At 48.4% G+C, this 5,993-nt stretch overlaps 1 long non-coding RNA gene across 1 annotated transcript; it reads left to right on the forward strand.

Moving 5' to 3' along the window:
* The first annotated feature begins 4,329 nt into the window (after window positions 1-4,329).
* LOC133212217 (uncharacterized) lies at window positions 4,330-5,793 on the forward strand. The gene is made up of 3 exons (XR_009725425.1): window positions 4,330-4,465; window positions 4,550-4,608; window positions 5,718-5,793. It is a non-coding gene; the product is annotated as an uncharacterized LOC133212217 (long non-coding RNA).
* The last annotated feature ends 200 nt before the right edge of the window (window positions 5,794-5,993 follow it).

Here is a 5,993-nt window from a genome sequence, read left to right on the forward strand (position 1 = left end):
TTCAAACTAAGTGAAATAGTTATGGTAATAGTAATGGTTTTGTCTTCTGAATATCAAAGCAGTCCTTTCTTCTGAATGCAGGAGGTTAGCTTCTCCCCACTGAAAACCATCGAAGCCAACAGTTGTTAGTTGCTCACAAAGACTTCAATGGCTCCTGAACCTAAAAATCCACTGCAAGCAACCAACAGGAGATGGGTCTGGAGGAATTTAGCACAGCTCCAGCTGATCTATGCAAGACCTTTCCACACCATCCTGCACTGGTGGTAACTTCCGCAGTTGTAAGGAAAGAGCTCACTGTCTGAAGGGGCTGCTTCAACCTGATTGAAGGAACCCCTCTAAAACCAGCTTGAGTGCTTGTGCTGGGCAGCTCCTTCTGCCTTCTCCAATGAAGATCTTATTAGGCCACATCTGCAGTGCCACTGCCAGTTTCCCTCTGCAGCCCAAGCCTGGGGACTGCTCATTAGCTCCCTGCCTGCCTGTGAGAGAGGAGCATGTAAAATGAACCCTGGAAGAAAGGGCCCTGGTGACACTGTGGGAATGCAGGTGGGCTGGAATGACACTAATGTGCTAATGGGGCTCCTCACAGGAGGCCGGCTGCTCTCTGCAGTGCCAGTGCTTGTTGCTGTCAGTCCCAGGGGGGTTTCACCAGCTCTTCCCAGCTCTCTCTAATACGAGTCTCTAATATTGGGGCTTATGTGAGGATTTGGTGTTTTGTGAGGATTTTGAGAAATAGGTGCTCCCTGCTTCAGGAATTGGGAAGTACTTCTTTATTGATGAGCAAAGCATGGTGTTTTCACATGGGAGGCAAAGGGTTGTGTGCTCCTGTGCAGCTCTGACAGTCCTATGGGTCCTGCCACCCCAGGGATCATCCTTCTTTTCCTGTCCTTGTCTTGTAACAAATCTTCTCTGAGATTAAATAAAATCAACCTGCAAATAATGGTGAGTTTCAATGCTAAAGAAAACAAGTACTTCAGAGAGATGCTGGTGCCAGAGCTCTGCTAAAACAGATTTATCATCGGGAGGACTTTATATGTTTAGCAGGCAGGAAATATGTACCTTTTTTAATATTTATCTTCAGAACAAGTGGAACAATAACTGCTTAATAAAGGTGTTTGTCTTAAATGCAGCTACTCAGGGCCCTGTAGAACAAATAAATTGGAGACTAAGCAAAATGCAGTTTAGCTACAGGAAAGATAAAGTTGAGGGGGAAAAATGGGAACCGAGGGCTCATTTTTCACTAGCACTGGTCTACATCACTGTAATGGTTTAAGTGCCTCGAGGGGGTTGCAAATGTGATTTATTTACATTGGAAGGGTCTTGTATACTTCCAGCAAAGCACAAAGCAATGAGTAAATGAGTGTTAGGCTCAAAAACTGCCTGATGGACTTTATATTTCATCAGCAGTACCACTTGGCGAGTATTGTTTTAGCAGTCATCTCTCCTGAAGTATTGCTGTGTGATGATTTTGGAGTCTCTGTGTGTCCAGCTGCATTATGCTGGTTTCTGGAAGGCAGATTGCACTGTGCCACCCCTGTTGCATGCCAGCTCATCTCTTTGTGTAGTGAGTTTGGGTAGAACCCACCACTTCCCACACTGCTGGCAGCTCAGTGATAGTGACTTAGTGATTCCTACTGAATATTTGGGGTCCATCAAACACTGGACATCCCTCAGGCGCTAGCAGTGTTGGTACATACAGTGTGGGCTTGGTGGTGCAGCTGCAAAGCTTCAGAGGTTCCTCCCTTGGCTTACTATTTGACGTAAGGAATAATTGGGGTTTAAGCTTGCCAGTTTTAGAGGCAAGTGATGATTCTATGTCAGTCTTCAAGAACTTGTCTTTCAGAGGCTTGTTCTCATTTGTTTTGGTATGAAAAGTGCATTGTGCTGAGTAGTGATGGCCAAAGAAGAGGCAGGTTCCTTCAGAAGAGAGAGCTTCCACCCATCAAATCTTTCTGTAGCTGAAAGCTGTGTTTCAAGCAGCTGGAAGATCCTCCTCAAACTTGTGTTTGTTGCAGAACTACCATGCCTGAGGTTAGTGCAGCTCTCCTTCTTGGAGAGATGGAATAAAGCTCAGAACACTTTGGGCTTGTCTTTAACCAATACATGCGCTTACATCAGGGCTTTGTCAGCAGTTGAATCTTGCTTGGTGGGGTTTTTTGGTTGTTTTGTTTGCTGGCTGATTTGGCTTGCTTTCCACGGTACATGTTTCAGGTCTGTTTTGGTGCTGGAACAGGACATGCCAAACTCTTAAAGCAAACTTAACTGTAAACTTAAGACAAGCAGTTTCTACAGTTTAAATGCCATTTTACTTTGTGCACTCTTTCAACAAGGAACATGTCACATACTAGTTCATCAGCCTCCTCTCCCACAGTTGCTTCTACACTTGATGCATTTGATGGTTTTATTGTACTGGTCTCCTACCCTTTTTGGTTATCTATTTTGAGAGGAGCATTGATATTTCCCCTATAAAATAACAGGTCAGACTGGGAGGTGTTACAGCTGAAATTACTTTTTAATTACCCAGATTAATTAAAGACACTGGGAGGGCTGGAGCAGCTCTGCTCTGGAGCCAGGCTGAGAGAGCTGGGCTGGATCAGCCTGGAGAAGAGAAGGCTCCTGAAGGGGAGACCTGAGAGCAGCTCCAGTGCCTAAAGGGGCTGCAGGAAAGCTGGAGAGGGGCTTGGGACAAGTGCCCCATCCCTGGCAGTGTTCAAGGCCAGGTTGGACACAGGGGCTTGGAGCAAGCTGCTCCAGTGGAAGGGGTCCCTGCCCGTGGCAGGGGTTGGAGCTGGAGGAGCTTTAAGCTCCCTTCCAACACAAACCAGGCTGGGATTCAAGGATTGTTTGCAAATAAAACCCAAGGACACAAGAGATCATTTGTTTTGTGGCTGCTTTTTCATTATTTGTAGTGAGCTGCATGTTGCACATGCAAAACTAAACCAGAAAGGTTCCTGATAACTTCTGGGGGGCTGAGCAAGGAGGGGTGCTTAGAGTGATGTGGTACAAGGTTAGGGGGAGGGTATTTTACTTAATTTTGGTTTGGAAAAGAGAGTCTCTGAATTGTCAGCACTCCAGCATCAAGCAACTAAGCCTTCCAAAACCCTGTGGAGCTGACACACCAAACAAACCCAAAGCAGGACACCATCTGCAAATGATTCCTGCTTCATTCTCTGTATGGGTTGTGTAATGAAATAAGAAAAATTCCAACTCCTTCTAATTGTAGATTTTATCATAGAAAAGTGTTCTAGTCTTTAAAGAACTGTAGAGGCTTTGCTGTGACTTTCATCCTTTGAAGAAAACGTTTGTGTCCTCCCTGCTTTGGTTGAACAGAGGAGCAACTTGCAGCAAGACATCAGCTTTTCCAATCACTTTTATGTGAATAATAGCTCATGGTTGTGAATAGGTGGAAGTTGAATGCAAATACATGAAGAAATCTTGGATTAACGTAAGCAACTAGTGATTGCTGTGTTTATCCCATGGAATACCTTCCTAAACTGTTTTAGAGTTGTGTAATTCTTCATCTTGAGCTGATGGACTCGGATATTTCCTGGCTGGCTGCTGCATGCTCAGGGAGGATTGTGTTAGCATTCCACTTTCCTGTAGCTTGATGCAGAGGTCACCACCTCGTAATTCCTACCATGTGGAACAGAGCACATACAGCACTGTGTATTCTGTCTGGATTATTTATGTTTTTATTAGATAACACTCATACTGGAAACTTCCCTTTGTGGATGGGAGTGGGAATGCAGTGGAGAAGGCGGCAAGTGGGAGCCAAGTGTGGCACATGGGGAAGAGGGACACTGTAAAGGCAGGGATGTTGCCTGGAGATGTAGAATACACAGGTGTGAATTGGTGGCCTTTACTTGATATTTCGTATGAAGTAAGCACACTTCAGTACTGATATTGTTATAATTGTCTCCTCATGATTTTTACTTATAAAATACATATATAGTATGAAAGTGTAAATCCTCCACCATAAGATACAGCTGCTTTATATTGCTACTTATGATGGTGCTGATGGTGCTGATGGAGCTGATGGAGCTGATGGAGCTGATGGAGCTGATGGAGCTGATGGAGCTGATGGTGCTGATGGTGTTGATGGTGCTGATGGTGCTGATGGAGCTGATGGTGCTGATGGTGCTGATGGTGTTGATGGTGCTGATGGTGCTGATGGAGCTGATGGTGCTGATGGTGCTGATGGTGCTGATGGTGCTGATGGTGCTGATGGTGCTGATGGTGCTGATGATGCTGATGGTGCTGATGGTGTTGATGGTGCTGATGGAGCTGATGATGCTGATGGTGGTGCCAATGGCGGTGCCACCGAGTGCTGATGGTTCTGGTGCCGCCCCAGTTCCTGTGCCTGAGGAACATCCGCACCTTCCTGAGCGCCTGTGCCGACAAGTTCGGGCTCCCCAAGCACCGGCTCTTCGGCGCCTTCGACCTCTTCGATGTCCACGACTTCGGCAAGGTGGGACCCACACGTGTGGGGCAGAGCTGGGGGGAGCCGGGGGTCACGGCCCCCATGGCCCCAATGGCGCCTCCATGTCCCCAGGTCATTGAGACCCTCTCGACGCTCTCCTGGACCCCCATTGCCCAGAGCAAAGGCCTCACGTGAGTGGGGATTTTAGATCTTTGTTGGGAATCAGAATGGATCCATGATTGGGGTTACAGTTCCCGATGGATAATGATGGTACAAGTTCCCAATGGATCCATCATCCGGGTCCCAGTTCCCAATGGATCCATCATCCGGGTCCCAGTTCCCAATGGATCCATCATCTGGGTCCCAGTTCCCAATGGATCCATCATCTGGGTCCCAGTTCCCAATGGATCCATCATCTGGGTCCCAGTTCCCAATGGATCCATCATTTGGGTCCTGGTTCCTGATGGATCCAGGTCCTGGTTCCTGATGGATCCATCATCCGGGTCCCAGTTCCCAATGGATCCATCATCCGGGTCCCAGTTCCCAATGGATCCATCATCTGGGTCCCAGTTCCCAATGGATCCATCATCCGGGTCCTGATTCCTGATGGATCCAGGTCCTGGTTCCCAATGGATCCATCATCCGGGTCCCAGTTCCCAATGGATCCATCATCTGGGTCCCAGTTCCCAATGGATCCAGGTCCTGGTTCCCAATGGATCCATCATTTGGGTCCTGGTTCCTGATGGATCCAGGTCCTGGTTCCCAATGGATCCATCATTTGGGTCCCAGTTCCCAATGGATCCATCATCCGGGTCCCAGTTCCCAATGGATCCATCATCCGGGTCCCAGTTCCCAATGGATCCATCATCCGGGTCCCAGTTCCCAATGGATCCATCATCCGGGTCCCAGTTCCCAATGGATCCATCATCCGGGTCCCAGTTCCCAATGGATCCATCATCCGGGTCCCAGTTCCCAATGGATCCATCATCCGGGTCCCAGTTCCCAATGGATCCATCATCTGGGTCCCAGTTCCCAATGGATCCATCATCTGGGTCCCAGTTCCCAATGGATCCATCATCCGGGTCCCAGTTCCCAATGGATCCATCATCTGGGTCCCAGTTCCCAATGGATCCATCATCTGGGTCCTGGTTCCTGATGGATCCATCATTTGGGTCCTGGTTCCCGATGGATCCAGGTCCTGGTTCCCAATGGATCCATCATTTGGGTCCTGGTTCCTGATGGATCCAGGTCCTGGTTCCCAATGGATCCATCACTTGGGATGTGTGTCCCCCCCGTACAGGCCCTTCCCCATTGGTGACTGTGTTGGGGATGAGGACATCTACAGCGGCCTCTCTGACCTCATTGAGTGAGTGGGGGTAATGGGGACAATGGGGACAATGGGAGTAATGGGGGCTATGGGGGTAATGGGAACAATGGGAGTAATGGGGGCAATGGGGGTAATGGGGGTAATGGGGGCAATGGGGGTAATGGGGGTAATGGGGGCAATGGGGATAATGGGGGTAATGGGGGCAATGGGGATAATGGGGGGCAATGGGGATAATGGGGGCAATGGGGG

This window comes from Neopsephotus bourkii, unplaced genomic scaffold (genome assembly GCF_033783945.1).
Source record: "Neopsephotus bourkii isolate Nb327-2 ecotype Australia unplaced genomic scaffold, CSIRO-AGI_Nbou_v1 NB_673, whole genome shotgun sequence".
Classification (NCBI taxonomy): domain Eukaryota; kingdom Metazoa; phylum Chordata; class Aves; order Psittaciformes; family Psittacidae; genus Neopsephotus; species Neopsephotus bourkii.